This window comes from Schistocerca gregaria, chromosome 6 (assembly GCF_023897955.1).
Source record: "Schistocerca gregaria isolate iqSchGreg1 chromosome 6, iqSchGreg1.2, whole genome shotgun sequence".
In the NCBI taxonomy this organism is placed as follows: Eukaryota; Metazoa; Arthropoda; class Insecta; order Orthoptera; family Acrididae; genus Schistocerca; species Schistocerca gregaria.
This window is the reverse complement of record NC_064925.1, coordinates 346,893,422-346,920,066: the sequence shown is the minus strand read 5'-3', so window position 1 is coordinate 346,920,066 and position 26,645 is coordinate 346,893,422. Positions and strand designations below refer to the sequence as shown.

Here is a 26,645-nt window from a genome sequence, read left to right as displayed (position 1 = left end):
CACCTACCGCCGAGCACTGGCGACAACATCGATGTACTGTGGAGACCTCACGCCCCATGTGTTGAGCAATTCGGCGGTACGTCCACCCGGCCTCCCGCATGCCCACTATACGCCCACGCTCAAAGTCCGTCGAGTGCACATACGGTTCACGTCCACGCTGTCGCGGCATGCTACCAGTGTTAAAGACTGCGATGGAGCCCCGTATGCCACGACAAAATGGCTGACACTGACGGCGGCGGTGCACAAATGCTGCGCAGCTAGCGACATTCGACGGCCAACACCGCGGTTCCTGGTGTGTCCGCTGTGCCCTGCGTGTGATCATTGCTTGTACAGCCCTCTCGCAGTGTCCGGAGCAAGTATGGTGGGTCTGACACACCGGTGTCAATGTGTTCTTTTTTCCATTTCCAGGAGTGTACACTAGGTGTAAAATGTCGTGTATTTGTATCGGCCACTTCCAGTATGCCTTAGGTCGTTCTATGACTTACTACTTCACCCTTCTTTTCGAAGTCGATAACCACCAAGTCCCCCCATTCTGTGTGAGCTGTTTAATTTGATGGAGTCGCTTTATTACAGTACATCAACAGGTTACACTCCATCTGACATTACAGTCTCCATCATAGTATTCCGGGCTGTCTCCAGATTCACAGAGAGATAACGACACACTGCTTTTCCATGAAGTAAGACGTCTCCTGTGACGACGTTGAGGATTCGCTGGATGGTTATAACTTCGTTAGGCGTCGATATTTTGGCTGATTTCTCATGTCTTCCGTAAACCACCAGAAACAGATTACATTGCTCTGTAATGTAATCAACACGTATACAAAGAGACTTTTACCGCTGGATCATTGAGGAAAGACTGTAGCAGACAAAGTTTCCAAAGACAATGTTTCAACTAACCTCTGACCAACAATGACAAATGAAGGGCATCAGGTTCAACGGCAAGCAACTAGATGTCAGGACACTTCAACCCAACGGGGGCGGCTGTTGTTAGGAAATGTTCTGTCATGAGGCAGTGTAATTAGCAAGAGAGGGGCAGACGCCAGTGGAATATCCGTTATTGAAGCAAAAGCCAGTAATCGCTCTGTGAACACAGTACCGACTGATTGAAAGAGTATATGTTGAACAACCGACAAAAACTATTGTGGGCCAGTGAAATAATAGCTGAGCGTGGAATTCCAAAGCCTTGACTTGTTTGATTAAAGAAAAAAAGTCTGTTGGTTCAGTTTTAACGCTGGTATTTTCATTTTAATAACTGCCGGTTGTTGGCGCTAGTAGTTATCAACCCCTGTTTTTGGTTTCTGCAATGTGAGAACGTTACCTGAAAGCTTCAGAACCTGCACAGGAGACTGTGTGGCCGTTATGCTGTCGCTATCATACGTGGCGTATGGATTGTGACGCTGAAATGAGAGCGGCTAGGGCGCCTGCAGTGGGATGCAGACAGTCATTTTTCACTAGCTCTGTTCCCGAATGGCAAGAAATTTGATAATACGTGTATGAATTACATCCACCATACTCTCTGCACAGTGGTAGGTCATTATACAGTTGGCCTGAAATTTGTAAATGTAAAAAAAGTAATAACAAAAGTGATGAAATAAAAAAATACCTAAAATTATAGTGATACTACTTCCGAAAGACAGCTAGCCTCCCCATGTTTAATATTAAAACCGCGATTCCTGCTCTAAACCGTAACTGTTTTTGCTAAGAGATTTCTTTCTTTCTGTTCCGCACAGCTGTGCACATGCATTCACATCGAGACGTGGAGTAATCTTTAAGACATTGGTCTCGCATGCGGGAGAACGGCGACTCAACATTCGCCTGGTCAAATCAATTTAGGTTTCCTTTGAACAGAACACGGCCGATTTCTCTTCCCATCCTTCCACAAGCTCTCATTGTGCTCTTTCTCTGATGTTTTCGTCGTCGATGGGACGTCAGACCTCGGTATTTCTTACTCAAAACCAATAGACTTTGTTACATTAAACAAACGTATCTATAAGCAAAATTATCACTTTCATTCTTTGTCCCCACACAGGTTCCACACTATGGAATTCCACGCACAGCGGGTTCTGTTGGTGACGCATAGCGGGTTCTGTTGGTGTCCGCTGCTAACCTGCAAAGCAACAAATGAAAAATCAGTGCAGTTAGAATATGAAGTTTTGTGTGCTATAGGAAAGAGAAAACGAAAGGATCTGAAAGACGGCATTAACTATGTCACAGCTTCTCTCTCTCTCGGAATTGTCAGTCCTCTGGTTTTAGGTGCCCGACCCGCCACGATTTCCTCTGTTGCGCTAATCTCTTCGTTTCAGAGTAGCACACCCAACGTCCTCAGTTATTTATAGGATATATTTCAGTCTGTCTTCCTTCACAATTTTTGCCCTCTACAGCTCCCTCTAATAAAATAAAGTTATTCCCCTAAGTCCTACCACCCTATCCCTTCTTCTTGTCAGTATGTTCCATACGCGCCTTTCTTCGCCAATTCCACGAAGAGCCTCCCCCATTCTTACTAGTTCACCTGTTTTAGAGCATCTCAGACGTCTCGATTCTCTACTTTTCCATTTTTCCCATAGTCCAAGGCTCACTTTCATAGAATGCTGTGGTCCAAACTTACATTCTCATGAATGTCTTACTCAAATTAAGGTCTGATGTTAATAGCCTTGCGTTCTCGCTTCCCACGCCCGGGCTCCCGGGTTCTATTCCCGGCGGGGTCAGGGATTTTCCCTGCCTCGTGATGGCTAGGTGTTGTGTGATGTCCTTAGGTTAGTTAGGTTTAAGTGGTTCTAAGTTCTAGGGGACTGATGACCATAGCTTTTAAGTCCCATAGTGCTCAGAGCCATTTGAACCATTTTTTTTGTTAATAGCCTTCCTTTGAGCAGGAATACGCTCTTTGCCTGCGCTAGGCTGTTCTTTACTTCCCCCTTGCTTCGCCCATCGTGTGTTCTTTTTGCTTCCATGATAGAAGAATTGCCGGCCGCGGTGGCCGAGCGGTTCTAGGCGCTTCAGTCCGGAACCGCGCGACTGCTTCGGTCGCAGTTTCGAATCCTGCCTCGGGCATGGATGTGTGTGATGACCTTAGGTTAGTTAGGTTTAAGTAGTTCTAGGGGACTGATGACATCAGATGTTGAGTCCCATAGTGCTCAGAGCCATTTGAACCATTTCATAGAAGAATTCCTTCGCTTCTTCTAATTAGTGATCACCAATTTTGGTATTACGTTTATAGTTAATTTTATTTCCGTTACCCATCAATACGTTCGCCTTTCTTAGGATTACTCTAAATTAATATTCTGTATTCATCAGACTGTTCATTCCATTCAACAGCTCCTGTAACTATACGTCAGTGAAGGGATTAATGACATCAGAGACTCTTTTCATTGATATCTTTTTAGCCTGTATTTCAGACCTACTCTTCAACATTTATTTTATTTCCGGCATTGATTCTATGTACAGCTCGAACAGTAGGAGAGAAAGACTGCATCCCTGTCCCACATCGCTTTTTAAGCCGAGCACTTCGTTCTTTGTTTGCAAAGCCTGTCAAACATTATAAACCGAAGCATAACACAAACACCTTGATCTGGTATTAGAGGTACAAAACGAGTGAAACTCACTCCTGAGATTGGTGATATGAACCTCATATCGAAATTCGTCATCCTGTGAGATATGATACATTATAAAGCAAGACTGTCAAATACTTCGGTAGACGATGTTCTGAATAATTTGAAAAATGTTGGAAAAGTAGAAAATTTTGGTTACTGGGCAGAAATCACAACGGGAGACCCCCAGGCTTCAATTTTGGGTCCACCCTTTCCCTTATTTTTTTATATGTGAATGGCCTTCTACTTAACACTCAACATGCAGAATTTTTTGCAAAAAAATGGCTCTGAGCACTATGGGACTTAACAACTGAGGTCATCAGTCCCCTAGAACTTAGAACTACTTAAACCTAACTAACCTAAGGACATCACACACATGTGTGCCCGAGGCAGGATTCGAACCTGCGACCGTAGCGGTCTCGCGGTTACAGACTGAAGCGCCTAGAACCGCTCGACCACCCCGGCCGGCGGTACTTTTTGTAGACGATAATAGTATTACAATATATCTTAGTAGAGAGAAAGCAACATAAGAGATTGTTAATGATATGTTTCAAAAACTCATTAAATGGTTCTCTAAAAATGATCTTTTCCTTAATTTTGAGAAGACATATTATATTCAATCTGAACAACAAACAGAGTTATACCAGCAATTGGCGTATGACAAGAAAAGCAGCCAGTGAACAGTGGAGAATGCTCCAAATTTTTGGGTGTAGTACGATGAAAGTTATAACTGGAAGACGCCTCTTACTGTGCTTAACAAACAATTGCGTTCAGCTGCTTTTGCTCTTCGTGGAGTTGGTCGTCTTGGAAACAGGCGAATCAACCTTCTAACATATTTGACACATTTCCACTCACTAATATCTTACGGAATACTTTTCTGTGATGATTCATCACGTAGAAAGAGCATACTGATCGAACAAAAACGAGCAGTTAGAATAATATGCAGTGCTCACCCACGGTCGACATGTAGGCAACTCTTCAACTAACTAGGCATTCTAACTGCACCATCACAACAAGTATATTCGCTAATAGAATTGTCATAAATAATCGATCACAATTTCAGAAGATTAGTGATGTCCACATCTACAACACAGGAGGGAAAATTGACCTTGATTACCAATTATTAAAGCTGTCAGTGGCTCACAGAGGAATTCAACATGCAGCAACAAAAATTTTCCATCGTTTCCCCAATAACATAAGATGTCTGATAGACAGCAAAGCAAGTCTTATATCTAACCTGAAAGCATTTCTCCTGGACAATTCCCTCTACTCCAGCGAAGAATTCCTATTTAAAAACTGGTAGCCCGAAAAAAAGAACCCTAGTTTTTAAGTGTAGTCGCTTGAGTAGGCCTAAAAACGCATTGATTAATTTTTAATGTAAACATACATACATACCCGTAAACTGATTCGCTGCACATGATTTGGATAAAAGAATCTTTCAACCGATCTATGGAGCATGTATCTATCATATCTTCGCATGGTATCTCTTAGGAACAATGAACAAAATATCACTTTCACCAGTTTGAAAAAAAAGTGAAAAATCTTTAAGCAGTATATGCTTATGCTACTATCGTATGTTTAGTTTAGTCGAAAGCAACCAAAGTAGGCAGCAAAGCAAGCTGTGCGATTCAGCTTTCGTCCCAGCACGATGGAGAAGTGATTGTGTGCTATTGTCTGCGACACGCCAATTGACCAGGCACTGAAGCGAGAGGTCCGTCACATTGTCAGGTACAGGCATTGCGTAAAGAGCAAAGGTGCGGCGGCGGAAATAACCTCAATAACAAGGCGCCAGCGGATTTACGTACCCAGCACCCTGCGGAGCTGCTTCGTATCCGTTGCAGAAAATCCTAGTTCTGCGGCTGGTAAGGTTTGCTTATGGTGCTGGTTCAGTCCTTTGTTTGTGTGCGACGGAGCAGTTACTGCTTTGGATATATTCTTTACATTCTACGCAGTGCTTGAACCATGGAAGTTATGCGAGTTCTGTGTTGCTTGCAGAGCCGACAGACATTCGCTGCTTTCGGTAATAGTCGAAATATTTCCTTTGACCTTTCTGACTACGGCAGAAGTGCGTATTTCTTTTTGCTCCTCCAGGTAATATGACATGATACGCGAGAGTTAAATTCTCCGAGGACTCAGGTATCCACGTGAAAGAAAATTCATCCACAGCACGCTGCACTGCGTTCGAAATAAGCGGAACGCACAATTACGTCCTTACACATTTCTTCTCATTTATACAAACGGTGACTGTCTCATTAGAGATGGACTGGGGATGGACGGGAAAGGAAATGGGCCTTGTCCTTTTCACAGCGGCCATCCCAGCTACTAGAATGTTGTGCTGACCCAAAATTCACGAACCACACGTGTTGATTAACTCTCTCTCTCTCTCTCTCTCTCTCTCTCTCTCTCTCTCGCTCTCTCTCTCTCAGACCGACGGAACGACCAGTTAAAGAAACACATCTACATCATACTCCGCAAGCCACCTAATGATGTGAGGCGGAGAGTACTTTCGGTACCACTACATTATCCGTCTAACCCTGTTCCACTCGCGAATAGTGCGTGGAAAGAGTGATTACCGGTAAGGCTCTGTATTGGCTCTAATTTCTCGAATTTTCTCCTCGTGGTCAATACGCGAGATGTATGTGGGGGGAAGTAATATGTTGTCCGACTCCTCGTGAAAAGTGCTGTCCCGAAATTTCAATAGGAAATCTCTCCGTGATGCACGGCGTCTCTCTTCTAACATCTCCCAGTGGGGTTTGTGTAGCATCTCCGTACCGCTCTCTCGCCAGCTACACGATTCCGTGATGAAACGCGCCGCTCTTCGTTGCATCTTCTCTGTCTCCTCAATCAGACCTACTTAACAGGGATCCCAGACAGATGAACAATACTGAAGAATCGGGCGAACAAGCGCCTTATAAGCCACTTCTTTCGTGGATGAGTTACATTTCCTTAAGATTCATCCGATGAATCTGAGTCTGGTGTCTGCTTTTCCGGCCATCTGTTTTATATGGCCATTTCACTTAAGGTTGCTCTGGATAGTTACGCCTGGATATTTTGCAGCAGACGCTGTTTCCAGCTGTGTTGTCATCAATAGTATAGCTCTACAGTAGTATTCTTTCTATCTTCTGGCGTTGCTATTAAGTTATAGACAACTGCATCACCTGCGAATAGCCTTAACAAGCATCCGACGCTTTCTAGTACATTATTTATGCATATTGTAAACAGCAACGGTTCCATCACACTTCCCTGTGGTACGTCAAGTATTACCATTACATCTGTCGACTTAGTTCCGTTAAGTGCGACGTGTTGAGTTCCATCTGCAAGAAAGTCTTGAATCCAATCTCAGGTCTGCTCCGATACTCCGTAAGCTCATAATTTTTCATTAAATGGCAATACGGGACGGTGTCAAATGCCTTACTGAAATCAAGGAACACAGCATCAACCTGAGTGCCGTTGTCCACTGCGCTTGGGATCTCATGGAATAACAAAGGGAGCTGAGTTTCGCAGGATCTCTGTTTGCGGAATCTTAATTTTTATACAGGAAAGAGAGAGACAGAGATAGATAGATAGATAGATAGATAGATAGAGAGAGAGAGAGAGAGAGAGAGAATGATAATGTCTTGACAAAATTACCAAAATATTTCTTTGGCACGTTGATTGTGAACTAGCAGAGTAAGGGAGATGATAAAAGTACAAAATAGCATCGTTGTCTTGGTTACTAAGCTAAAACTCGCACGGCGTAACTACTCTGACACATCCCTGGGCGCTTAGGCGATCTCACAGTCTGCGAAGTTAAAGAACCTATAATAACGTCAGATGTACTGAGAGGAGGGAACGATCGCTAAGGCTGTTACGTGTGACAGGTCGAGGTTGGTTGGTGGTTGATTTGAGGCAAGGGACCAAACAGCGAGGTCATCGGTCCCATCGAATCAGGGAAGGAAGTTGGCAATTCCTTTTCAAAGGAACCATCCCGGCATCTGTCTGAAGCGATTTAGAGAAATCACGGAAAACCTGAATTAGTATGGCTTGACACGGGTTAAGGTCGAGGTCTATCTCGTTAAGTAGATCTACAAATATTAGTGTGTGCATTGCGCTACCATTCCTACTCCACTCAAGAGGTGATCACAGTGAAAAACGAGATTAGACGAACTATTTCACGATGCCTTCATGAAAAGGTCTTGTTCGAGTTATTGTAGACTTTGCCAGTCAGCAATCACTAAATGCAATTTTTTTCGAGATACAGTAATTTTTCCTAATATAATAATAACAATAATAATACAGCCAAAAAGTGAAGGGTCATCCAGAACATCAGATGACTGAATAAGAACTTTTTCTCCTGCTTACATAGATACTCTACCTGCTCATATTTCAACCAATGCTCATTGTAACTGGTCGAGATTCGCTTCGGAGTTCGTGTCACGTGTGACAGTGGGATTTATCGACTGCTTCGTACATTTCAATCTATTTCTCTCTAACGTGATACTAAAGCAACAGCGGTCGAGCAGATCTCTCTACATAGCGCAGTCAGGAGCTCGGCGTACAGATGACACAGGCAACAGAATATTGTTGGTATTCGGCAAAATTTGAATACCCTCGTCACAGAAAGCGGCAGGTTATGCTTCCCGCCAGTTCTCTAAGCTGGCCTGCCTTCCGTTGTTTGTACCAAAATGTTGTCTTCATGTGAGCAGAGATGAACAACGGAGGGAGCCAATTACGGGCTGTATTGTGAGAGATCAAACACTACCCATCGAAAACGCTGCAAGAGCGTGTTCACTGCCCCTGCAGAATGCGGCTGAAAAATGTCTTGAAGAAAAAACAGCATGACATGTTATGTGGCTGCATAGCTTCAGGCGAAATCTCTCACCAGATCCACATACTTGGCTTGAGACACTGTTGTTTTAGGCATTTATACGTTATCATTCTGCGCTCTGAACTGAAAAGAGCGACGTGAAGCGATCGAGAGGTACAATATAGGCACTGCCCAACACATCTGTGTGAAGATCCATCGATTTTCACAGTGCTTTCCATTTCGCGCCTAATCTGATCTCACTTTCCGAATTAGACTCGTATATATGGTCCGAGATTCATCGAGCTATGTTACTTGGCAATGACAAATTATCCGAAAATAACTTTCATACTTAAGTTTATCGCGCTACTGCAAATGCTTGGATGTGCAAAAGATTAGAATTTCAGAGCAACCGCGCAAAGTAAATAGGAATAACGCTATCTGTTTCCTGGTACATAAAGAAAGATAATGCAGCGAGTTTCGCATTCAGAAATTACATTTTTGTGTTGGTTGTTTGTGAAAAGATCGTATTCAGCGCCATGTGGGAAGAAGAAACGCATACCAGCACCTGTCGCATTCGACAGTGGCACCATTTTGGTCTTCCGAGACTGCGGCTAATTGTTCCGCGACGTTGCTACTCGCGTTAGACGGAATTCCGCGATTGTCATTCCAATACGGGATCGGTGAGTTTCTAGAGGGACGTATTCATCGTCATGGAACAGGTGCACCCATCTAAGGTGGTCGCTCATGTCGGCACCAATGATGTGTGTCGCTATGGATTGGAGGAAATCCTATCTGGCTTCCGGCGGCTATCTGATTTGGTGAAGACTGCCAGTCTCGCTAGCGGGATGAAACCAGAGCTCACCATCTGCAGCATCGTCGACAGGACTGACTGCGGACCTTTGGTACAGAGCCGAGTGGAGGGTCTGAATCAGAGGCTGAGACGGTTCTGCGACCGTGTGGGCTGCAGATTCTTCGACTTGCGCCATAGGGTGGTGGGGTTTCGAGTTCCGCTGGATAGGTCAGGAGTCCACTACACGCAGCAAGCGGCTACACGGGCGTGGCGTGGGCTGGGCGCTTTTTTAGGTTAGATGGCGTTGGGCAAGTACAGAAAGGTTGAAATGGCTCTGAGCACTATGGGACTCAACTGCTGTGGTCATCAGTCCCCTAGAACTTAGAACTACTTAAACCTAACTAACCTAAGGACATCACACACATCCATGCCCGAGGCAGGATTCGAACCTGCGACCGTAGCAGTCGCACGGTTCCGGACTGCGCGCCTAGAACCGCGAGACCACCGCGGCCGGCGTACAGAAAGGGCAACAGCCTCAACGGTTGCGGGGCAAAGTCAGGACATGCGGGGACCAAGCAGCAAATGGTATTGTAATTGTAAACTGTCAAAGCTGCATTGGTAAAGTACCGGAACTTCAAGCGCTGATAGAAAGCACCGAAGCTGAAATCGTTATAGGTACAGAAAGCTGGCTGAAGCCAGAGATAAACTCTGCCGGAATTTTTAGAAAGGTACAGACGGTGTTTAGAAAGGATAGATTGCATGCAACCGGTGGTGGGGTGTTCGTCGCTGTTAGTAGTAGTTTATCCTGTAGTGAAGTAGAAGTGGATAGTTACTGTGAATTATTATGGGTGCAGGTTACACTCAACAACCAAGCTAGGTTAACAATTGGCTCATTTTACCGACCTCCCGACTCAGCAGCATTAGTGGCAGAACAACTGAGAGAAAATTTGGAATACATTTCACATACATTTTCTCAGCATGTTATAGACTTAGGTTGAGATTTCAATTTACCAGATTTAGACTGGGACATTCAGATGTTTAAGACGGGTGGTAGGGACAGAGCATCGAGTGACATTATGCACTATCCGAAAACTACCTCGAGCAATTAAACAGAGAACCAACTCGTGGAGATAACATCTTGGACCCACTGATAACAAACAGACCCGAACTTTTCGACTCTGTATGTGCAGAACAGGGAATCAGTGATCATAAGGCCGTTGCAGCATCCCTGAATATGGAAGTTAATAGGAATATAATAAGAGGAAGGAAGGTTTATCTGTTTAGCAAGAGTAATAGAAGGCAGATTTCTGACTACCTAACAGATCAAAACGAAAATTTCTGTTCCGACACTGACAATGGTGAGTACTTATGGAAAAAGTTCAAGGCAATCGTAAAATGCGATTTAGACAGGTACATGCCGAGTAAAACTGTGAGGGACGGGAAAAACCCACCGTGGTGCAACAACAAAGTTAGGAAACTACTGCGGAAGCAAAGAGAGCTTCACTCCAAGTTTAAACGCAGCCAAAACCTCTCAGACAAACAGAAGCTAAACGATGTCAAAGTTAGCGTAAGGAGGGCTATGCGTGAAGCGTTCAGTGAATTCGAAAGTAAAATTCTATGTACCGACTTGACAGAAAATCCTAGGAAGTTCTGGTCTTCAGTTAAATCAGTAAGTGGCTCGAAACAGCATATCCAGACACTACGGGATGATAATGGCATTGAAACAGAGGATGACACGCGTAAAGCTGAAGTACTAAACACCTTTTTCCAAAGCTGTTTCACAGAGGAAGACCGCACTGCAGTTCCTTCTCTAAATCCTCGCACAAAGGAAGAAAATGGCTGACATCGAAATAAGTGTCCAAGGGATACAAAAGCAACTGGAATCAGTCAACAGAGGAAAGTCCACTGGACCTGACGGGATACCAATTCGATTCTACACAGAGTACGCGAAAGAACTTGCCCCGTTCTAAGAGCCATGTACCGCAAGTCTCTAGAGGAACGGAAGGAAATTATTATTGGAAAAGAGCACAGGTAGTCCCAGTCTTCAAGAAGGGTCGTCGAGCAGATGCGCAAAACTATAGACCTATATCTCTGACGTCGATCTGTTGTAGAATTTTAGAACATGTTTTTTGCTCGAGTATCATGTCGTTTTTGGAAACCCAGAATCTACTCTGTAGGAATCAACATGAATTCCGGAAACAGCGATCGTGTGAGACCCAATTCGCTTTATTTCTTCATGAGACCCAGAAAATATTAGATACAGGCTCCCAGGTAGATGCTATTTTTCTTGACTTCCGGAAGGCGTTCGATACAGTTCCGCACTGTCGCCTGATAAACAAAGTAAGAGCCTACGGAATATCAGACCATCTGTGTGGCTGGATTGAAGAGTTTTTAGCAAACAGAACACAGCATGTTGTTATCAATGGAGAGACGTCTACAGACGTTAAAGTAACCTCTGGCGTGCCACAGGGGAGTGTTACGGGACCATTGCTTTTCACAATATATATAAATGACCTAGTAGATAGTGTCAGAAGTTCGATGCGGCTTTTCGCGGATGATGTTGTAGTATACAGAGAAGTTGCAGCATTACAAAATTGTAGCGAAATGCAGCAAGATCTGCAGCGGATAGGCACTTGGTGCAGGGAGTGGCAACTGACCCTTAACATAGACAAATGTAATGTATTGCGAATACATAGAAAGAAGGATCCTTTATTGTATGATTATATGATAGCGGAACAAACACTGGTAGCAGTTACTTCTGTAAAATGTCTAGGAGTATGCGTGTGGAACGATTTGAAGTGGAATGATCATATAAAATTAATTGTTGGCAAGGCAGGTACCAGGCAGAGATTCATTGAGAGAGTCCTTAGAAAATGTAGTTCATCAAAAAAGGAGGTGGCTTACAAAACACTCGTTCGACCTATACTTGAGTATTGCTTATCAGTGTGGGATCCGTACCAGATCGGGTTGACGGAGGAGATAGAGAAGATCCAAAGAAGAGCGGCGCGTTTCGTCACAGGGTTATTTGGGAACCGTGATAGCGTTACGGAGATGTTTAACAAACTCAAGTGGCAGACTCTGCAAGAGAGGCGCTCTGCATCGCGGTGTAGCTTGCTCGCCAGGTTTCGAGAGTGTGCGTTTCTGGATGAGGTATCGAATATATTGCTTCCCCCTACTTATACCTCCCGAGGAGATCACGAATGTAAAATTAGAGAGATTAGAGCGCGCACGGAGCCTTTCAGAGAGTCGTTCTTCCTGCGAACCATACACGACTGGAACAGGAAAGGGACGTAATGACAGTGGCACGTAAAGTGCCCTCCGCCACACACCGTTGGGTGGCTTGCGGAGTATAAATGTATATGTAGATGGAGTATCTAAATAACCCCATGTGGTTAATGCCCGAGAGGAAAGGCACGTTGTTCGTTCGGCCGTGCAGAGTTCTCCAGCCGTGTGACTTAATTTCAGTCAGCAAACAGTCACCACCAGCAATAGAGGATGAAGCTTTGAGAATGCCAGCCACTTGTGCAGGCGAAACGTCACAATAATCGTCAAACAAACGGCCGTAGAACCGGATACAGAAGCTAACAGGCAGTTAGTCACCAAGTTGGCACGAAAGCCCTGACAGTTTTATAGGAAACACACATTTTTGCAGCAAGGCAAATATCCAGACAGACAATGCAGCCACAACTCCGCTAACCCTGTGGAAAACCCGGGGCTCCGTTTCTCAAGTAATAGGGGAGGAGTCGGACAGGTAGTACTTGGTTGGAAATCATGATTCAACTAGCTCCGGTGCGTTTGCTGATGACAGGAATGGCGGAAAGTGAACGAACTGTAAGTAGAATGCTGTGAGATCTGAATTAAGCTTGTGTGGTACATGAGATCATAATCAATACAGCAAAAACAAAGAGTATGGTTATCTGCAAAGGAAGGAGAGTCGCAAATATTAAGAAAAATAAAGACTCCGTCTTCAGGCCACAAGTGGCCTACCGGGACCATCCGATCGCCATCTCATCCTCAGGTGAGGATGCAGATAGGAGGGGCGTGTGGTCAGCACACCGCTCTCCGAGTCGTTACGATGGTATTCTTGACCGAAGCCGCTACTAATCGGTCGAGTAGTTCCTCAATTGGCATCACGAGGCTGAGTGCATCCCGAAAAATGGCAACAGTGCATGGCGGCCTGGATGGTCACCCATCCAACTCCCGGCCAAGCCCGACAGCGCTTAACTTCGGTGATCTTACGGGAACCGGTGTATCCACTGCGGTAAGGCCGTTGCCCTAAATATTGTGCTAGGACAAGTTATTATTAGCCAAGTAAGAGCATTTAAAGATCTTGGAAGTACGATCAATGAAGACTTGAGATGCAATTAGAGGTGAAAAACCGCATTGCTACAGCGAAAAAGGCTCGCAATAGAAAGAGGAGGTTATTATAATATGGTAAACCAGAAAGACGATTGCGGGAAAACTTGCAAGAGTTTTGTCTGCAAGGTGGCACTTTGAGGGACATAAACTTGGACACGGAACGAGAGGATGAAACAAAACTAGAAGCATTTAAGATTTTATGTGTAGGAGAATGGGAAGGATAAGCTGGAGGGACAGCGTGACAAAGAGTGTTGGAAAGGTTTGGTGAGAGGAGAAGGCTGGTTGTTGCAGGTTATACAAGAAAGGAAGAAGAACTGGATGGGACATTTGCTAAGACGGAAACTCTTGCTAACAGACGCTTTGGAAGGTTGAGTTTGTGGGAGGAGATTGAGTGGAAGGAGGACATACACAATGAGTGGAAGGAGGAGATACACGATGGGGACAGCATCAAGGGAAACGGAGAGGAGGAGGATGGTAGAGGACAGGACAGCATGAGAGTTACCATGTGAGACCTGCGTATAGGTAGAACACTGATGATGATGATGAGGCAGAGGAGCACCACGGGATGCCAGCGCGGGGACGATTGTTGTGTCGTCCCTCGACGCCGCATCAGAGAGGCGCGCCAGCTGACAACACTGAACGCGGGAGTGCCACCACATCATCTTTTCATTCCTGGCTGTGACCACCACAAGAAGAACGTATCGTGAATGGAGGCTCCGAGGAGAACGAACGTTACCAAACTACATTCGTCATCGTCACATCTACCCAGAACCTGGCCCGATGGTACGGGGTATAACTGGGTACAAATCAGACCCCTAGTTCGCATAGCTGGTGATTTGGACAACAACCGTTACTCTTCTGACGTGTTAAGGCCGGCGTCTGTGCCCTGCTTTCTCGATCTCCGTGATATCTTTCAACAAAACAACTCAAGACTGTATGTTGCCCGTGCTGTCCTGACTTAACTCGATCAGAGAGTGTTCGATTGTTTCTTGGCCAGCACGTTTTCAGATCTCTCACCCATTGGGAACATTTAGTCACGGGTTGCTGGTAAGCCCTCTATCGACAGACACTATGATTGATGGAGCAACATTTGACGACTTACCCGTACCAGTCAGCCAAGCTCAATTCAACTAGATGGACAGCCACGTCACATACGCTATTGCCACTAGATGGCAGCTCTGTTTAGTAAATTTCTCCCCCAGAACAACCCCAAATAATCTACAAATCGAATCATATAGCCTTGCTACTATACTGTATATGCACGTTAGGTAAAATTTCGTTATTTAATTTCTTCCAGGTGCTGCAACTTTAGTGATCAGCAGTGTATACGACGTCGGTGAGCAGTTTGTCTTGGTATTCTTTGCCTCCTGTACTGATCTAAAGTTATAATTCTGAGCATGATATGCCGGACAATAAGGAAAAAACTGCCTCATACTTGGGGAGTGAGAGAGTGAGGACTTCAGATGCTGATCTTTCGAGATGGAGTTTCCGCGTCAGCCTGGCAATTTGCAACCCCATTAAGCTACTTGGTTGTGTCCTCAGCAGATGGGAGCAAACAACTGAGACGTCGCCAGCGGGGCTGGAGGGCAGCGGGGCGTGCCGTGGCGTGGCCTGACGCCGGCCGGGCGCTGGACTCTCGCCCCGGGCACAGAGTCCGCGTATCGCCTCCAATTGGGCAGGCGGGCGCAGCGCAAAGTGCGCGCCACACATCGCTCGAGGCTCGACGAGAGCGCGTTCCGTCGCTCTGCCTCCGCCGCGGTACAGCTGCACTCTGGAATGCAAGGGCGCGAGCATCCACAGGCAGTATCAACTAAGGCTTCCAGGCTATTAGCCCTCCAGACTAGACGGACTGTCACTACCCCTCCTCTGTAAGACTGTATAAAAAAATAACTGTCAGTCAGGACGGAAGATCGCCGCCCTGAACAAATACTGGGTCCGACTGGCCTGTACAGAATCAACGAACACTCCATCCGGCCGAGCTGAAGAGTGCGCAGGCGGCCTGGGGAGAGGAGAAAGGCTGGCCGGATGCCCGCCTCCAGTACGCCAGCGCAAAACCTCACATTATCTGATCAAAAGTATCCGGACCCCTATTTATTTATTTATAATATGGCAATACATAATATACCGCAGTTTTTCTTCTTCTTGTGGTTTCACAACCTTGCGTAGGTCTATGGTTGCTTAACAACTTCCTTCCCATGTTCAAAAAGATTTCGGGCTTGCAGCCGGTCGTTGTTAACTTCCATCCACGATATTTCGACTGGACAACTGCCAGCCATCCTCAGGTGAGCCATCGAAGACTGACAGCCCGAAATCTTTTTTGAATATTTAGTTCGCCAGGAAAATTTTAAATTTCACAATTTCCTTCCCTTCTGCCCTCTCGTTTACTTTCTTTGTCCATCTAATTACTTGGACTGTGATGTTTTCTTCCACGTAATCCAGCCACCGCTTACGTGGTCTTCCTTTTAATTTTCTTCCTGTCGGTTTCCACAGAAAAACATTCTTTGTAGTTCTTGTGTCCTCCATCCTTAGGACACGTCCCAGCCAGGCCATTCTTTTAATTAGCCTTACAATACCAGCTCCTTGTACGAGTTGATCCAACTCATAATTGTTCCTTGCTCTCCAGACACCATCACCATTTCGGATCTCTTCACAAATTTTTCGTCTTATTCTTCTTTCAAATACTTTCAATTGTTGTTCACCAGTGGTGATTGGCATCAATGCTTCACATCCGTAGGTAACCACTAGCCTAAGCGTAACCTTACATACAGGGTGAGTCACATGAGACGTAACACTCCTTTTAATTCGTGAACGGTTACACATATCGAAACGCGGTTAGAGCGTTGAGGGGGAACGTATGTTTTTAGTGCTGGTATCAGCGGAGATATTAAAGCACGTACGTTTTTTAAATGGAACCGTGTACTTTTTAAACTCCTGAAACGTCGCCTTAGAAAAATTATACAAGACTGTGCTTAAACTGACACACAATATTTTTAGCGCAACGCAATCTGACTTTCAAAAATCCCTACAAAAGAATGGCACTGACTAACATTAACCTATACGTTCCACAAATCACTTACCTCACAAAAATCTCGGTTACTCGAACTACTGCAATACAGCGAGCGCCACTACTGCCAGCTAAATAAAAGATTCAAACTACGGAAGGCACTAACTACTGATAGGCATAGTTAGCAAATGAAAGATTTTGATAGAGAACAAACAATGTATTTGCCTTAATAATCATAATATATATATCAGTTCATGACATCAATTCTTACAAATTTCAAAACTCCGCCATCTCTCTCCCCACGTCCACCACTGCTGGCGGCTCACCTCCAACTGCGCAGTGCTATGCACTGTTCACATCCAGCTGCCCAACGCTACATTGGCGAGTATTACAACAATGCCAACCAGCCACTGACTGCACACAGCACAGCCAGTGATTTTTCATACAGAGCGCTATGTGGCGTTAGCAATAAAAAAAACCTTAACAGCCTACTTACATAGCCCCCATGCTCCCCACAAAAATATTTACAAATTGTTTTGGGCAGTGGTCAATACAGATTTGAAAAAAATTTCATAATTATAATTACAATAACAAAGAAATCAAATGCACACACTTATTGATACAATGTTGGTCAAAAGCTAAAATTTTCTCACAGTCCATATAGACAGTCCTGATCATTCATCAGAGTAAAATAGCAGTGTTTTTCTCAAAGACTGAGCAATAAAAGAAAATGCACACGGAAGTAGTGGATTTCCATGCAGTCTTGAAGAAGTAGTGTTGTCCTTCCAACGGAAAGACAGTGCTGACTCTTGACATGCAGACAGGTAATGGGCCACAACAGAGCAAACCCACAGCAGTCAGTTGAAGTTTTGAAGAATATTGGTAGGTAGGTCAACACAGAGTAGACCCATTGTAGTCCTGGTAGAGATTACAGTATTGGTGGGCCACCAGAGGTGCAGTCCCAGTGCAGCCCTTGTAGAAATAATGGTATTGGTGGGTCATCAAAAATGCAGACCCACTGTAGTTCTTGTAGAGATGGCTAGCAGCCATCCATTGCGACTGTGCCGGTGCACAATCACCATCGAAGAGTTTTGCAGACAATATTGCAAGTCCTTGAACCACCACTTGTGCACTCCCAAAGTTTTTTTTTCTAATTGTCCTTAGAACCAGCAATGCTCTTAACCAGTCCCTTGCTGAATTATCAACACACGTGCAAACACTACCAGTCCCTACTTCTCACATATTGTCCATATACTATGACCAACAGAAACAAGTGCAGTGAAATGTAACTTGCAAGTTACTTAATTTGATGAACTGGTGTCAATCACAATTTTATAACATAAGAATACAATTACAAAGGTACAAAATACACCATTAAAACATAATAATACAGATAACATTTGTAGTAAAACAGGCTTTAGAAAAGAATCGAAATAACAAATACATCAGTGTTACAAAAATTATGACATAAGTACATACATAAAAGATCAGAATAACTTTTGAAACATCAACTTCACACATGAGCATTAGAATAAAACATAATAAATAATGTGTAAACATCTTTACGAAGTAAATAACATGTTATTAATGCAAATTATATCTGAGGATAGCAGTATTCTTCTTCATAGTGAATGTAGCTTAGTATTAGAAGAGAAAAAATTCTATGAAACATTACACAGAGACAGGAAGAAAATAAATACACAAGGGTACACAAAAACATAGTGGGATAACACAAAAGGAAAGGACAGGGTTTGTTTTCAGTGTAACATTTGGTACTGCAGTCCAACCCAAAACTTCATTCCATAGATCGTTCCTCATATTTCAACATTTGCTCCTGCCGAAAAAAAACATCATATCCAAGCATGCTTTCTCTATTCTGTTCTTATCCTCTTTCAAAAATAGTTTTTCTCCACTGTACACTACTTTTTTGGCTAAACCATTTTCTTATAGCTTCTCAATGCTTCTCTTCCAATTCATCATAGTTAGTTTCTTATATAGTCTACCCCCTCTTAAGCTAACTTAAAATCTACTGAGCTCAGATGCTAAACTAATGGATGAGGCAATGCAGCAGCCCAAAACAATTAATACAAACAGCAATGAAAAAAAAACGGAAGTTGTCAAAGCAGGCAGCAATATTAAAACTAATATAAGGCAATGTGCAGCAAACAAGAAAAATAAATCTGTAGTAAAACTGGCTTAACAGAGTAATACAAAGTCAAATTCAGTAACATTATGCCTGGCAAGCAGCAGCAGCAATTGGAATAACTTATATCTATACATGACAAAGCTGAAGCAGAAAAAATATTACAGTAAAAATGTTTAATACCTATGTCACATCTTAACACTAGAGTGATGCATCACGAGAACATACGCTAGCAGATAAGTTACCAAATCGTAAAAAAATTATTTTCGCAATTCCTGTGAAGGGAAATGTCTATTTGTGCTCTCTTTTCTAAGAAAGTACATCATAAAAGGATTCTTCACTGGGTCTGTAGACAGAAAATAGTGATATTAGTACATCTATTAAATTTTATTTTAACCAATACTGCAGTGCAGATAGAAACTGGATATTAAATAAAATGAGCATTCTCTCAGCTAGAAAGACAATAAATATAAAATGTTTCTCATCATTTCATTTGAGTAAATATCATAAATTAAGAACTCTGCAGTGTAACCATTTTTTTCAAGTTTGAGGGTGTCGTATTTACGATGCTTTCTACAAAGGAATGTCAATAGCGAGGATAATGGCTTCCTTTTTTTTTAACTGTGCTTCTGAAACGCACACACAATGGCTTTTTTTCCCAGGCGACTGTCGAACAGCTGGCTGCCCACGACGCATTACGTGCAGGTGGTCACTTACCTTTCTTACTGAAAAATTTATGACAGCAGTTTCCGCTACAGTGACAGTCTCATTTAAAATTTATTTCACAGGTTGAGAATTTGTGTTACAAATCTGTAGAAACAAAATCCTTTAAATATAATAGAGTCCAAAATATTTTCACCATCATAGTGATACATTCACGCATATACACACATTTCATAACACTTAAAGTACGATTCTCGGTTCACAAACCAGAGTCCCTAACCCCTACTCATTATTCCTTACCTTATTACACATATACATATTCGTCAACACTTCTTCAATATTTCATCATAACAGATACGTAGCATAACCAAATAACTCATATACCATCAGCTTATTGATCATAAACATACCGTAACAGCATAATACACATAGTCATCGTAATAATATCATCATAACACCTCAGTCAACTCTCAAAATCGTCGTAGCTTCCTCCAAAAATTTCAAAACCTAAAAAAAATTCTCTGCTCATGTCAAAAGTGTCATCTACCTCAAACGTACTTTAAAATTCATGATCCCATACCAAATACATCATTCAAAGCTCTCATAGTATCACAATGGTTCCGAAAAAATATGAACATTTCACAAAGTACAGACAAAATACAATTTCATAAGTGTGAAGTTATCCACCTGCGTAATTGCGTAAACATGTGTCACTGACGTAGTAAAAAGATGTTTGCTTCTCTGTCAAATAATCAGATAGCTGTGTAATTCTGTGTTAGAGAAATATGGTACCAATGTGTAAAATCGTGTAAGCAAATACCATATTAGCTAACGCTCCTTGTGCTTGCCAAACACATGGTACACAAAGTAAGCGTGTACCCCTCTGAGGATTAATGTAATTATATCCTCAGGTGTTACAGATTACAGCAATGGAATGAAATGTATCACGGAAAACCTTTGTATCATTGTACTTCAAATATCTTTAAAAATAAATGTTTTAAGTACAAAATTAATCACTCAAATACGTGTACTGTAGCGCTAAACTGTGCGTCTTGTTGTAAGATAATCTCTGTGGAAGTGTCGTAGTTATCGCCCTCCGAAAGCTAAGTTCTGCAGAAGTCAATGTACTTACCTCATGATAAACAAAAGTGAAATGCTTTGCGTATAGATATCTTAGTTACTACGCTTATTGCCGTGATGAAGTAAATACTGTACTGTAACGTATTATTGTGCTACAGAAAAGGCTGTCTCATTGTAGCTATACCACAAAGTTACTACTAAAACATGTTTTCCTTTCCAGAAGAATTCAGAAAAACTGTGCAGATATAAAAGAGATACACCGCAAAAGCACAATGTAAATTGTGTCACACATTAGTAGCGTCGTGATATAATCGTGTAGTTACCAAAGAAACCAAATGCTAAGTCATCTTTAATCTCACAAAAAGTACTTCAAGTAAAGAATGTCTTTTCAACTAAACCAAAATGTTGCATTAAAATCTCATTAACAGTATATGTTCTAAGTATGTAAGCCTTAGAGTCGTTACATAATCGTGCAACTAACAAGCAAGAATGTACAAATAACAACACTGTGTCGTCTGTTCAATATAACAATACATTCGTAATTTCTGTTTAAAAATGTTCCCTAGGTTCTAGACTGGATAGTTAACTTCAAAACATTGTTGCATGTTAACAGTTTCTCAGTGTGACAAAGCATACTAGAAATGTGAAATGAAATGTTTTATGGCAAAGACAAGGTTAAAAAGCAGATTATATTTCAATAAACGGTTTTACATGTGAAATGTGGTAAAAACCTTTACTCTTCCTAGTACGCAGAGTTTCAACTTCAACGCAATTATTATGTGGTATACGTCGGATTCTGTAAAGTCCATTGTAAACTAGAAAGAATTTGTGACTCAAGTGTTTCTTCTTATGTGACAATGAATGAGCTTTAATGAGAACTTTCTGACCAATATATAATTTCTTTGCATTTGCTTTACCATGTAATTTTCTCCTTTTGTCTGCAGCAGAATTTATATTTTTAATAGCCAAATCAATTATGTCTTTGTGTCGAAGTTTACGTGTATTCGGAAAAGGTACAAGCTCTCTGATTCTGTTCGGTGGTTCTTTATTCTTCAGTACAAGAACAGGTGGTAAAGAAGTGGAGTCGTGAGGCATTTCATTCAGCACGTTTTGAAATAAGTGTAAATATCTGTCCCAATGCTGATGCTTTCTGTGTCAATAAAGTCTGCAAAAGCTTATTGATTTCTTTCATAATCCGTTCAGACGGGTTACAATGTGGTGAGTACAATGAAATAAAAACAGATTTGATTTTATGGTTACGAAACAAGCGTGACCAAACAGCAGATCTGAATTGCGGTCCGTTATCTGAAATTACTTTACTAACGTGTCCAACTTCACGTAAGAAATTTTTAACGAAGGCGTTGGATAAAGACCGTCCAGTGGCTTTACGTAACGGAGTGAAAGAAACAAATTTTGAAGTAAGTTCAACAGCGACCAGAATGTACGAAAATCCATTAGATGTTCTGACAAGCGGTCCCAAGAGATCAACAGCAGCAAATTCTTTTAATTTAGAAGGAATGATAGGAAACAATGGAGCACGATGCGAGACAGTTGAAGGTATCGCCTTTTGACAAAGTTTACAAATAGACAAGACTCTTCGAATTCTCTTTTCCATATTGTTAAAATAACAAGTCGTTCGAAGAATATGATAACATTTTCGTGGACAAAAATGTGCATAGCTGAAATGAATGTACCAAATGAGCTTATTAACGAAATCGTCCGGAATGCAAAGTACCCATAGAGTGTCATCAACAGTGCAGCGTTTGAACAGTATGTTGTTCCTAACCAGGTAATAATGCCGAATCTGTGTGTGTGTCTTTTCATGCCATTTACTTTTGATGTCTTTCCAAATCGGATCTTTATCTTGTTCATGAGCAATGTCCTTTAAAGATGTGATGATGAAGTTTTCAAAGGCCACTTTCTGAATGTAAAGAATACTGAAATTTTTATCGAGGTTGCTTTCTGTGTTACTTTTCTCGAGCCCAGCCGGTGCGCGTGACAGTGCGTCGGCAACAATGTTCTCCTTGCCGGGAATGTAGACTATTGTGAAGTGGAATTCTTGCAGAAACAATGCCCAACGTTTTAATCTGTCATGATTTAATTTTGAAGACATAAGAAATTGTAATGCACGATGATCACTGTATACTTCTACGTACTTACCATAAAGAAAGAAACGGAATTTGTTAAATGCCCAAACGATAGCTAAAACTTCTAATTCAGTAACGGAATAATTTTTTTCAGATTTTGTTAGCACTCGGCTAGCAAAAGCAATGGTTTTCTGAACGGTAGTGTCATTTTCTATGGCTTCTTGAAATAAATGGGCACCAAGACCGACTTTAGAAGAACCCGTGCTAAGGACAGAAACCTTGTGACAGATCTGGATGAGCTAGTATTGGCGCGTTAAGTAGCGATTCTTTCAAAGAATTGAGTTCCAACTGTGCTTGTTCGTCCCAGTTCCAAATAGTATTTTTTTCCAGTGAGACAACAAAGTTTTGGTGTAACTAGAATTTGCATATTCAGAAAACGACGGTAAAGATTACGAGACCTAGAAAACTGCGGACTTGTTTTTTTGTGGATGGTACTTGAATGGCTCTGATTGCTTCTAATTTTTCAGGATCCGGCTGAATGCCTTCAGAAGAAATAATATGTCCCAAAAATCTCACCTTTGACCTACCGAATTCAGACTTTTCCAAGTTAACTGTAATTCCAGATTCTGCAAAAATACGTAACAAACTGTTGAGGATGCGATTATGTTGTTCCCATGAGGCTTCTGCTATTAGAATATCATCCACATATAAGGTGATGTGACGTTTTAAGAAATCAGGTAATATGGAATTTAGCCCACGAATGAATGCTGCCGAAGAAATGTTCAAACCAAAAGGAAGTTTCCGAAACTGATAACAAACGCCGAAACAAAGGAAAGCTGTGTATTTTCTACATTCTGAATGAAGTTCGATGTGATAAAAGCTGGATCTGAGATCAATGGAAGACAATACTTTTACACCATTAAAATTTTGAAGTAGTTCTTCCAACGTTTGCGGCCTATCTGTTTCAGGAATAATGATAGTATTGATTTGTCTCGAATCTAAGACAAGCCTGATCGATCCATTTTTCTTCTCAACAACATGTAACGGATTGTTGTATGAGCTTACTGCAGGCTCAATAATGCCCTCATCAAGCATAGATTGTATTTCTGTTCTAACACGGTCCCTATAATGTCCTGGAATTACGTATGGTCTAACACAAAATTTAGTATGCTCACGAACACGAAATTGGTACTGAAATCCCTTGATTGTTCCTGTTTTGTGAGTAAAAACTGTGGAATGTGCTTGTAAAATCTCAAAAGGGTCCTGCCTATCAGTGTCATTACAATTCTCAATTGTTTGAATTTCATTCTGAATTAACTCATTAGTATCAAATATACCGTCGATATCATCCCTGTCAGTACTTGCAGAGTGATTGTTAGTGTCTAGTTACGTAGAAAATTCCGAACTGTTGTCTAACAGAAGGTAAAGCTGATTAATTTCCTCATCATGGTTTGAGAGCCAATCTTTAAATTTCAAAGCTATTGACTTACCTTCTTTCTCTAAACTTATTTCAGCATCGTGAAAGTTTAAGATTGCTTTGTATTCATTGAAAAAGTCTACTCCCAATATAATTTCCGTCAACAACAATGGAACAATAAGAAAGTTCATAGAGAAGCTGTGGCTTTGACAAGAGAATTCTAAGTTGGTTTGTTGGCGTACATCTACACTTTTCCCAAAGATTGCACCTTGTAATTTAATCTTACGTAACGGAAGTGTGGGGCAATCGTTAGATTTGCTGCATTTGCTAAAGGCTGTTTCACTAATTACTGAAATGGGGCTGCCAGAGTCAAGTACTGCCGTAAATTTTACGTCATTTACTGTAATGTGAATCACAGGATATGCAATGTTGTTATGTTTTACGTCGTGTTCCTGGAGTAAGATGTCCCTAATGTCTTCCATTTTTAAGTAATTACTAGCTACGGCAGCTCCGTCGTCAGTTTCAGAAGTACGTTTTGTGGCTGCCAGCGGTATGAGTCATTGCCTATTGTGTCTTTGTTGGCGCGAGTCGTTATTGGAATTTGGAGACCTAACTTCTACAAATTCACCTTGTCGAGAGGGTCCTGCTCTGTTTGTTCCCGCTAGTTCTGCTGCAATTCAGGTCTGTCGTTACGATCGTCTGTCGTCATGTCGGTAGATTCCATAGTTTCTTTCTTGTCGGTCACGTGGTGGAGAATTTCTCTCTGATTCGTAACTGCGCGCTGGACCGTTGCGTCTAAAGTTATTCTGTCTCCCTTGATAATAATTATTTTGGTTCCCATATTGTCTGTTTCTCTTATTGTCTCTGTGATAGTCACTTCCGCAGAGAGGTGATCTTTCCCTGTAATTATTTTTACTCTGCCAACGGTTATTATACGGGTGGTGTCTGTTTTGGTCACGATTTGTGTTGTGAGAATAGCCTTGTCGTGTCCAGTTATTATTTCTTTCATCCTGGAATTGCGACGGATGTGACCTGTAATTGTTGTGTTCCTGTTTTCGAGTTGCGCGATTGTCAGTGTCAATTTCTAATTCTTGTAAGAGTCCCTGAAAAGCTTCAATGTCGTCTTTGCAACATCCTGCCAAAATAATATGTCGTAAATGTTCAGGCAATTTGATTAAGCAAATGCGGATGAGTTCTGAGGGGCTGTAAGGGTTTGACAGGTACTGATTCTTGTGTAACATGTCTTCTACATACTTCACAAGACTGGAGAATTCAGATTGTTCGAAATGTTTCATCATTATGATGCCATGTTTTACTCGGTCTTGTGTGGTTTGAGACCAGTATGCTGAGAGGAAGGCATGATAAAATTCTCCTGCACTGTGACAATCGTGAATGACCGACCGATCGCATTCTTACAGCTGGTTCATTCTCTAAGTAGCCACACATAAATTCTAATCTGTACTCTAATGACCAGTTGGGAGGGGGGGGGGGGGGAACAATGAGAGAATTGATGAAGCCATGCTTGTGGATGAATGTCGTTGTCAGAATTCTTAAATGTTTTGAATTTACGTGTAGTAATGAACAGCTTATAGTCAAAATCATCATGTCGGCGAGTCGCATATCGGTCATTGTTACGTAGTTTCGGCGGTTCCATCTCAAAACTCGGTGTACCTTGCCAATTTCTTTCATAATTTTCGAAGTGCCCTGTGTTATTATTTTGTGGTTGTTCCGTATTTCTATTTCCCTCTTCCCGTACTGGAGCGCGAGTGTCCTCTGAAATATGTAATTCTTGTATTACTTGAGCCAACTGATCTTGTACTTCCCACATTTCTCTTTTGTACTGTGTGTTTATTTGATTTTGATTCTGTTTGAATTTTCTAATTTGTTCATACTCTTCAGTGTCAGTGAAGGCTACAGGTTTTGTGTCATTCAGATCATCATCTACCTTTGTAGATAAGTTAGTGAACTGATCTGAAAGTTCGGCTACTTTATCATATAGTGAAATTATTTCCTCTGTGTGTTTTTCTGAACCAAGTTTCAGAGTGTTCATTTGTGTTGAAATCGTATCTACTGTGTCCTTTAAGTTTTCCTGAGTTTTTGCAAGTTGCGTAACCGAATCGGTAGATGCAACTGAGTCAATTTTAGCTAGCAAGGTCTCATGATTTTCATGAACAATAGTTTGCAGTTCTTTTATGGCTGCTTTGTGATTCTGTAATGCATTTTCATGCCGCGAAAAAATAGGTTGAAAATGCTCACAAATTTGTGTTTTTACGTCATTACAGACTTTTTGACATTTCGATTCAATGTTATGTAACTCATTAGTTAAATCTTCACGTGTTTGTTCAAGTGTGGTGTCTAACTTTTGAAGCTTTTGTTCCATTCTGTCTAACTTTTGAAGATTTTGTCCCATTTGTTTCTGATTTTGTTCAAGCGTTGTGCCTAACTTTTGAAGATTTTGTTCCATTGTGTCTAACTTTTGAAGCTTTTGTCCCATTTATTGCATTAATTGTAATAACAATGCACTGGTGTCTGAAACATGTTCCTCAGTGCTATTTGGCAATGCATTTGAACCGGCAATATTCGCAAGTTTGAAAAACAGAAAATGTGTCTTGACTTATTTGAGAAAACGGTGAGGACGCAAAACCTGAATCTACAGTATTTGCAAGATTGTGTCCTGTCATTTTGGAATCCTGAGGCGAGCTGTTGCCGACCAATCGATCGACAATGCTTCC

General features: G+C 42.0%; 1 protein-coding gene and 1 pseudogene across 2 annotated transcripts in view; both read right to left on the bottom strand.

Moving 5' to 3' along the window:
- The window catches only part of LOC126279108 (long-chain fatty acid transport protein 1-like), a 322,787-nt gene that overhangs the window by 147,720 nt on the left and 148,422 nt on the right, over positions 1-26,645 (bottom strand). The window lies entirely within an intron of this gene.
- LOC126279786 (5S ribosomal RNA) lies at positions 13,318-13,435 on the bottom strand (annotated as a pseudogene).